Here is a 9,990-nt window from a genome sequence, read left to right on the forward strand (position 1 = left end):
GAGTGTGGGTCTGTCAGCACGCTGGGGGCGGCCAGCCGCTCACTGCCGCTCCCAGGAGCTCCTTGCGGGAGGCCCCGGGTGAGCCCAGGCCGATCACCGCACAAAATCCCATTAGCCTTATTAAGGGGACGACCAGGCTTCAGGGTACTCGCGGCACTCGTGCTCAGTCCTTCTGTCCCTGCTGTGCACACAGCCCTAAACCAGCCTGCCCCCCTCACCTCCCTCCCCCACACCACCAGCTGTGGAAGTGACCCAAAACCAGTATGCTGCATAATCAGTAGCCTTGATGACGCATGTTACGCATTGACGAGGCTGCACGGTCCTTCACACGGGGAGGCAAGGGCTCTACTCAACCTTCTACGGCCGCCTGAACAAATGACCCCAAGATCATCAGCCTAAAACCAAAGAAGCTGTCCTTCCCCAGCTCTGCACACAAGAAGTCAGATCCAGGAGGGGCAGGACCCCTGAGATCCAGGCAGGGCCACTGAGATCCAGGAGGAACAGGACCACTGAGATCCAGGAGGGGCAGGGCCACTGAGATTCAGGAGAGGCAGGACCACGGAGATCCAGGCAGGGCAGGGCCACTGAGATCCAGGGGGGGCAGGGCCACTGAGATCCAGGCAGGGCAGGACCAGTGAGATCCAGGCAGGACAGGACCACTGAGACCCAGGCAGGGCAGGGCCACTGACATCCAGGAGGGGCAGGACCACTGAGATCCAGGCAGGGCCAGGCCTCTGAGATCCAGATGGGACAGAGCTGTGCTCCCTCCCGAGGCTCCAGAGGAGGGTCCTTCCGCCGCCTTCCAGCTTCTGGGGCTCCAGGCGCCCCTGGGCTCGTGGCCGCGTCCCTCCCGTCTCTGCCTCGGCGTCACGGGGCTTCTCCTCTGCGTGTGTGTCCCTCTTCTGTCTCTTACAAGGACACCTGCCGTCGGATTCAGGGCCCCCCTCATCCAGGATGAGCCCACCTCAGATGCTTCACCTGCTCACATCTGCAAACACCCTGTTTCCAAACGAGCCCCCATCCTGCGATTCCAGGTGTTAGGGCGTATCTTCGGGGGGGGGGGGGTGGGGGGTGGGCACCATGTAATGCACCGAGGACAGAGGATGGGCTCAGTTCCTTTAAGACAGGTGACACGGGGAGGGCGCTTCCAAGGCGGGGGTGGGGGGGGGGGGGTGGCGCACGCTGGGGCCTGGCTGTGGGGATCCCTCTCGCTCTCTCCCCCTCCCCCCGCCCTTGGGAGCTGGGTCCTCCTGGGACAAGTTAACGCCGGGGCAGGTCGGGCCCCGGTGCCCAGCACTGCGGTCGTCAGCACCTACCAGGCCGGCGGGCGGGAGGCGGGGTCCAGGCTGCGCGCAAGACGGTTGTGCGCAAAGTTCACGTGAGCAAGGACGGGGGCAGGGAATGTGCACTGGGCTGAGGGCCGAGGAACAGAGAGGGCGCAGACACACAGCAGCCAGACCACACCGTGGTAGTGCTAGTTTGTTTTAATTATTGTATTTCATTTTATTTCATTTTGTTTTGTTTTATTTTATTTTATTTTATTTTATTTTGCTTTATTTTATTTTATTTTGTTTTATTTCATTTTATTTTATTTTGTTTTATTTTATTTTATTTTGCTTTATTTTATTTTATTTTATGTCTTATTTTATTTTATTTTATTTTGCTTTATTTTATTTTATTTTGTCTTATTTTATTTTACTTTATTTTGCTTTATTTTATTTTATGTCTTATTTTATTTTATTTTATTTTATTTTGCTTTATTTTATTTTATTTTATGTCTTATTTTATTTTATTTTGCTTTATTTTATTTTATTTTATGTCTTATTTTATTTTATTTTATTTTGCTTTATTTTATTTTATTTTGTTTTATTTTATTTTGTTTTATTTTGCTTTATTTTATTTTATTTTATGTCTTATTTTATTTTGTTTTATTTTGCTTTATTTTATTTTATTTTATGTCTTATTTTATTTTATTTTATTTTGCTTTATTTTATTTTATTTTGTTTTATTTTATTTTGTTTTATTTTGCTTTATTTTATTTTATTTTATGTCTTATTTTATTTTATTTTATTTTGCTTTATTTTATTTTATTTTATGTCTTATTTTATTTTATTTTATTTTGCTTTATTTTATTTTATTTTATGTCTTATTTTATTTTATTTTATTTTGCTTTATTTTATTTTATTTTATGTCTTATTTTATTTTATTTTATTTTATTTTATTTTGCTTTATTTTATTTTATTTTGTTTTGTTTGTATCTTCCTTGACGTCCTCGCAGCGCATTTTATTCTGTTGCTTTCACTGAACGCAATCTCCGCGGGACGCGATGCCAGTGTTCCCAGCGTCCGGACGCCGCCCCCCGTTCCCCGTGTGACCTGAGTGTCCACCGTGTGTCCCCACGTCCCCCGGGGGCCGAACTGCATCCGTGCGCTGGCGCCCGGCAGGTGCAGGGGCCCATGAGCATCATCCTGTCTCCTGCGTCCACACCGCATCCTGGGAGATGACGTGGTGTCGTCTCTACTGCTCTGCGCACAGCCGCCCTGCTGCGCCCCCGTCCGGTGGGGTCCCCGCTGCTGGGCTTCTCCTCCTCGCAGGCTGTGAGTCAGGCCTTCAAGGTCTCCGAAGAAACGCCCCGCTTTTCCGATGCAGACGACGCGGAGCAGACCGACCTGCCATCACACGTTCTGATTCATGGGTCGCTTCAGTGTCCAACTTCGGCTCAGGTCATGATCTCACGGTTTGTGGGTTCGAGCCCCGCGTCGGGCTCTGTGCTGACGGCTCAGACCCTGGAGCCTGCTTGGGATTCTTTGTGTCTCTCTCTCTCTCTCTCTCTGCCCCTCCCCTGCTCATGCTCTGTCTCTCTCGGTCTCAAAAATAAATAAACGTTAAAAAAAATTAAAATAAAAAAAGATCACATATCTAGGGGCGCCTGGGGGGCTCAGTCGCTTAAGCCCCAACTTCAGCTCAGGTCATGATCTCATGGTTCGTGAGTTCAAGCCCCGCATTGGGCTCTGTGCTGATGGCTCAGACTGTGGAGCCTGCTTGGGATTCTTTGTGTGTGTGTCTCTCTCTCTCTGCCCCTCCCCTGCTCATGCTCTGTCTCTCTCGGTCTCAAAAATAAATAAACGTTAAAAAAAATTAACATAAAAAAAGATCACATATCTAGGGGCGCCTGGGGGGCTCAGTCGCTTAAGCCCCAACTTCAGCTCAGGTCATGATCTCATGGTTCGTGAGTTCAAGCCCCGCATTGGGCTCTGTGCTGATGGCCCAGACTGTGGAGCCCGCTTCGGATTCTGTGTCTCCCCCTTTCTCTGCCCCTCCCCCGCCCTCGCTCTGTCTCTCTCTCTCAAAAACGAATACACATTAAAAAGAGAAGTTAAAAAAGATCACGTATGTACATTCATTCTCATGAACTCATTTTTAGCTTGTGTCTGTCCCGCCTCTTTGTGCACAGAACCAGCAGGTGCGACAGTGAAGGGCCCTCTGCAGGGTGGGGGCCACTCAGGACCGACACAAGGAGCAGCCACGGCTCACATTTGCTTGATTGAAGTGCAGGCTCAGCCCCTCGGAGGGGACGCCCCATCCCCAGCAGGTACAATCCCCCTGGATCTCCCGTTAAGACGATTACTTTACTAATGAGATTGAGGGCTGAGAAGGCACCAGATCCTAAGGAGAAAAGCTCAAGGTCGGTGCTCAAAGTCGGCCCCTTCGGAAGCAGAGTCTCGGACACGACTAAGCAAAGGACTCGAACCACAGAGCTGCTGGAAACGCCGTTCGCACGTGGCCGGTCATCGGGACAACGTCCATGCTGGGCAACTAACACCAACGGTCCGTGCTTCTGGCCAGAAAGACACGCCATACGGACGAGAGAATTCCCACCGCGCAAGCTGGAGACAGAACGGCATGTGCATGGACAGGAGTTCTTTAAAATGGACCGAGGTTTGAGCCCCGCGTCGGGCTCTGTGCTGACGGCTCAGAACCTGGAGCCTGTTTCGGATTCTGTGTCTCCCTCTCTCTCTGCCCCTCCCCTATTCGCGCTCTGTCTCTTTCTCTCTCAAAAATAAATGAACGTTTAAAAAAAAAAAAAAAAACAGACCCAGGTAATGGGTTTCTTTTGGGGGAGGGACAAAAATGTTCTCAAGTTCACTGGGGGTGACACTCACACACGACTATACCCCAAGATGCTGGATTGTACAATTCAAAGAGGCAGGTACGGGTGCCAAGGCCCTGGGGCAGAGCATGTGTGACCTGTTCAGAGAAGAGCTAAACAACAGAGGTAGGTGCAAAGGCCCTGGGGTCGCAGCGTGTAACCTGTTCAGAGAAGAACGGAGGCAGGTACAAAGGTCCTGGGGCAGTGCATGTGTGACCTGTTCAGAGAAGAGCTAAAGAACAGAGGTAGGTGCAAAGGCCCTGGGGTCGCATTGTGTGTGACCCATTCAGAGAAGAGCAAAGGGGCAGGGGCAGGTGCAAAGGCCCTGGGACAAGAACATGTGCAACTTGGTCAGAGAACAGCAAAGAGGAAGGGGCAGGTGCTAAGGCCCCGGAGCAGCAGCATGTGTGAGCTGTTCAGAGAAAGGAAAAGAACAGAGGCAGTTGCAAAGCCACTGGGGGCAGCCGTATGTGTGACCTGTTCAGAGACAGCAAAGAACACAGACAGGTGCAAAGGTCCTGGGGCAGTGCATGTGTGACCGACCCATTCAGAGAAGAGCCAAGGGACAGGGGCAGGTGCAAAGGCCCTGGGACAGAAGCGTGTGTGACATGCTCAGAGAACAACAAAGGAGCATGAACAGGTGCAAAGGTCCTGGGGCAGTGCATGTGTGACCGACCCATTCAGAGAAGAGCCAAGGGACAGGGGCAGGTGCAAAGGCCCTGGGACAGAAGCGTGTGTGACATGCTCAGAGAACAACAAAGGAGCATGAGCAGGTGCAAAGGCCCTGGGGCAGTGCCGTGTGTGACCTCCTCAGAGAAGAGCAAAAGAACATGGGTAGGTGCAAAGGCCCTGGGGCCGCAGCGAGTGTGTGAGCTGTTCGGGCAAGACCAAAACAGCATGGACAGGCGCCAAAGCCCTGTGGCAGCAGCGTGTGTGGTCTGTTGAGAGAAGGGCAAGGAACCAGCAGGAGTGCAGGGGGGAGTGAGCAGAGTAGGGAGAGGGGGTGGCGGGTGGAGAGGCCCCAGGCCTGCGGGGCTGAGACGCCAGGTGTACTGTTGCCAGCGGAGACCTCCTTGCCACGCCCCCTCCCGGGATGGTGCTCTCGGCCCCCTCCTCGCCCGCCCGCCGCCCCCCCCCCCCCGGCCCCCCGACGGGATGCGACCGCACAGGTGCTGAGCAGGTGCCAGCCGGCGTGGACCACGTGTGGAGCGCCGCGCGCGCACGTTCGCGCGCACACCCGGGTCCGGAAGGGTCCGCGTCTTCAAGGGTCCGCGTGGCGCACACGGAGCCTGGCTGCGGGCGTCACGGGCGGGGCTCCTGCGGGGAAAGACGGCGCCCGCGGCCCTGCCTTGTGCGGAGCGAGGGGCCGAGCGTGGGCCAAGGGGCGAGGCCAGGCGCGCGGGGCGCGGAGAGGTCACCCCAGGCGTGCGCCCGCCTCAACAACTCGGCGTCAGCCGGTGTCTGGGCTGCGGCGGCGGGAACAGTAATGGCCCAGGCGAGGCCGGGCGCTTGCGAACGACGGACGCGTGCTTGTCGTGGTCCTGGGGCCTGCGCGTCCCACATCCAGAGGCGCGCGGACCCCGGGGTCTGGTGAGGACCTGCTTCCTGATTCGCGAATGACCGCCCAACCCGCTCCCTGGCGCCGTGGAGGGGCCAGGGGGCTGTCTGGCGTCTCCCAGGGACGCCAATCCTGTTCACGGGGGCTGCGCCCTCGTGCGCTAACCCCCTACCCAAGGCCCCACCTCCTAACACCACCAGCTTCAGGGTCAGGATCCACATACGAATCTCGGGGGCGACAGAGACACACAGCCGGGCACCGGCGCCCTGGTGGGGGGAGCGGAGGGGTGATGCGAGCCTGGGGGGCCGTGCCAGCCCGTGCTGCAGGGAGGGGGTGCGCAGGAGCGAAGATGCTCCAGCTGGACAGGGAGGCGGCTGCGGGGAGGCGTCTACACTGCGCAGGATGCGGGTGGCCGCCTGCTTGCACCGCAAGCCGGGGGGAGGGGCTGCTGGCACGGGTCCTGGAGCAGGAAGTGTACGCATGCGCAGTGGGGGAGGGGGGGCACCCTGGCATCCACCGTACTTCCCCAGCCCCGTGGGGAGCAAGGAGAGGTGAGCGAGGGGGCGGAGGGGCGGGCGGTGAAGCCGCACACCTGGGGCGGGAACACGGTGCACCCTGGGGCGCCGGCATCCGGGCCTCCAGGGACCCTCCTGACCGAGGGCCTCTCTGCGCCCCCAGACCCGCCGGCGGGAGCCGGCCCCGTGACCTCACCCCGACGCTGTCCCCGTGCACCTGCAGGGCTGAAACCAGACCCCCGTCCTGGACACCGTTGCACACGTTCCCTCCCCCCCCCCCCCCCCGAAGTTCATTTATTTTCAGAGTGTGAGCAGGGGAGGAGGAGAAAGAGAACCCCAAGCAGGCCTCCGTGCGGTCAGCGCACGGCCTGATGTGGGTCTGGATCCTGGACAGATCATGACCTGAGCCCACAGCAAGAGTCTGACGCCCAAGCCACTGAGACACGCAGGCGCCCCCACCTTCCCACACTTATGTTCTCTAACGTGTTCCCCAAAATGCAGACGGTGCGTTTCTGGGCAGACACTGGACATTTCTAACAAACTTTGCCTGCGGTGTTCAGGATGGGCCCCAGACGCCCCTGTGACCCAGTGCCCTTGGGTCTAGAGAACATGTCTGCTCTGTTCCTCCATCAGGGTGCAGCCAAGGAGAAACAGGGCCCCCAACAGTCACCTCAGAGTATAAATCCGGGGGGGGGCAGGGGGGGAGAGTTGTTCCAACGGCTTTAGATCGGGTGACACAGGGCACGTGAGGTACAGGGGACTTTCTCGGCAAAAGGGTGGACACATGCCGAGGTCCCAATTGCAGACGTGGGGACATCGGCGGCCCAGTGCTCGGGGAGAACCTCAGCGTCAGAAACCGGGACGAACTAGTATCTCCCTTTGTCGCCCCCGCCCCCCCGGGGTGGAGAGTCGGCCAATTCACTTGTGTCAAAGTTCAGCCAGGTAGAACCACAACAGATCAGGGGGCGGTTTTGAGTTCCCCACAATGAGATCATGATGCCGCTCACTTAGAAAAAGGCTTGGGGCAAAATGCTATAAAGGACAGACAGACACAGAGACAGAGAGAGGGACAAGCGGACCCCCAACCTCGCCTCCCAAGTGTGTGGGAAAATGCTTGCGGGGTTGAAATATCCCGGTGATTCAGGACACATTGTCTATTCACAGCCCCCACTGTCTGCAAAACAGTCGCCTCGGCACGAAGGGAGAAACCCAGGTTCCGGCGCAAGGATAAAACCTCATCAGTGACAAGCATGTTTCAACCGATCTGCACTCCCGCCGATGACCCCTTGTCGGCTGCTAAAATACCCGCAGGAAACAGTTCTTAGGATGTAACTGCAGTACGTGAGAAAATCCCACCCTCACTCCTGAAGAGAACACGAGCGCCAAGTCCAAAGTGAACCGAGACGGTGTCCTTCACATCATCCCCACTTATCACTGGCCACCCCACTCTCCCCGTGGAATACACGTTAGGGAAAGCGGTTCAAAGCCAGGCACTCTGGTTCCGGATCCACATTCATCATCGTGTTGCTCTGGGGTCTCCAGAAGAATCTGCTGCATGACAACAAAACTCCCCTGGCCTTCATCCCTGTCGAGTGCACAACGTGGCCGAAAGGACGCACTCGTGTGTCGAGCCACAACCCTTTTTCTAACACCCTTTGATATTGTGTGTGTGTGTGTGTGTGTGTGTGTGTGTGTGGCTAAGACTCCATCGTAAACCATAATGGACACCTCTTCCTGACAGATTTGTTTCTTCCCCGTTTCGCACCAGATATTTCTGAACAAGAAAAATTACCAGAAGACTAAAGAAGGGTATGCCCCATGACCGAGGAGTCAGTCCTCCCCAGAAAGGCCCATCCTTAACACATACGCAACCAATAACACAGAGTCAAAACACAAAAGGCAAAAACTAACAGGACACCAAGGAGAAACTGCTGCGTATACTATTATGGCTGGAGACGTCAACACTGCCGCTTTCAGGAACAGATGGATCCAGCAGGCACAGGAACAGTGAGGCTGGCCTGGACCGCACTGTGAGCGCTCCACCTTCCTCGTAGCTCGGGATAGCATCAGTGGGTGGGGTATTCAAAACCCAGATTCCTCAGTGGCTTCCCCAGCGATACGCCCTTTGCTGTAGGTCTGGTGCTGGCATTCTCCAGCTTCCTAGGGCCCTCCCCGCACCCCATCCACATACATAGCCCACGCTCTGTGATGGCCACACACACCCGTTGCACCTACCCTGGCCTCTCCCCTGAACCCCTTGCCCACGCGACGTTGACACCTGTTGCCACAAGTCCCCTCCTCACCCCTGCTCTCTGCACCACTGTGTCACCGTACCCCCAAATTAAAGCCCGCCTCCCTCTCCTTTTCTGCCTCCACTTCCCGTTGCTGAACACACCGCCTCTGTTCCCATCACACAGACCTCTGCCCGGAGCACATCGCTCAGGGAGACCCACCTCACTGAAATCACGCAGAGACCTCCCCATGACCTCAGAGACTTCCCCACACCCGGTCCCAGGACATTGCCAAGAGCACAGACCGGACACACGCTCGGTGCTGGGCTACAGGGACCCCGACAGGACTCTTGAGGGGAATTTCCAATCACTGGGCATCTGGGCACATCTCGCACCCCTCGCCCCAGCAGGTGAGGGACGAAAAGCCCTGCAGACGAGGAGATGTGCGGGTCGACTGTGTCCCTCGGGGTCAGGGAAGGTGCAGCGAGCTGGGGCGGAAGAGGAACGCCCCCAGCCACACACGTGCTGACAAGCGCTGCCTGTGAATTAAAGACGGACGGATGGTGGGACGAACGGGTGGAGGGCCTTTTGGGGTCTGGAGTCCCAGCAGGGCCACGGACGCCTTCCCACCTGTTACAACTGGAGGTGAGGAAAGAACCACCTTTACTTTGCGTCATTTGTAAAACGGGCTGGTAGCTGTGACCCGAGGGCTTGAGCGGATTTGCTAAGCTTGTACCCCGTGAAAAGATCGAATGCTGCCTAGGACTCCGGATTCTCCGTCCACACGGTTATTTTACGATAACAGCCCCCCGGCGAGATGCGTGGTTGACCTCGGCCAGAGTGATTTCTATCCTTTACGAATCTGCTCCACTGGGCTCCCCGTTCGGTACCGCAGACCAAAAGGCTCAAACGGAACAAAACAAGGATGCAAAACACGAGTTCATTGGAAAAAAATTTTATTTCACAAAAAATGCAAACTGGAATAAACACCATCTTCCCTCACGCAAACATTACAGCTGCTTTTAAGTATCTCTCGCGCTTCACCTGGGGAAGCAAATGATTATAAAATTTAACAAGTGTGTAGCCTTAAATCTGTTTGAAACGTTCCAAGTAAAAATAATTTAGCAAAACAGCTTCTTAAAAAAACCACACACGCTAATTCTTGAGGAGGAACCAAAGCTTTTGACCCATCTTCTTTTTTTTCCTTCCGGCTTCGTCACCAGTTTGCGACGCGAAAGTGTGTGAGGCGAGGAAGAGCGCGGGACGGCACGTGGCGACTTGCCCCCCCTTCAGGACCCGCCCGCCTGCACGCGGCCGCCAGGCACCGGCCGGACCCCCGGGTTCTGCCGGCGCACCCCCCAAGCGCGCCTCCCGAGCAGCTGAAATTGCGAAGGAAAACCCGCGAAACCACCACCGGGGCAAGGCGCTCTCCAGTTCTCGGGGCCCTGGGGGGGCGGGGGGGGGGGGGGGGCCTGGCCGTGCATCCTCCGCAGTTTGTCCCCAGCGACGGGCCACGGGCCTCGCGTGCAGTCGCTG

The sequence above is a fragment of the Panthera onca genome, chromosome X, assembly GCF_046562875.1.
Source record: "Panthera onca isolate mPanOnc1 chromosome X, mPanOnc1 haplotype 2, whole genome shotgun sequence".
NCBI lineage: Eukaryota > Metazoa > Chordata > Mammalia > Carnivora > Felidae > Panthera > Panthera onca.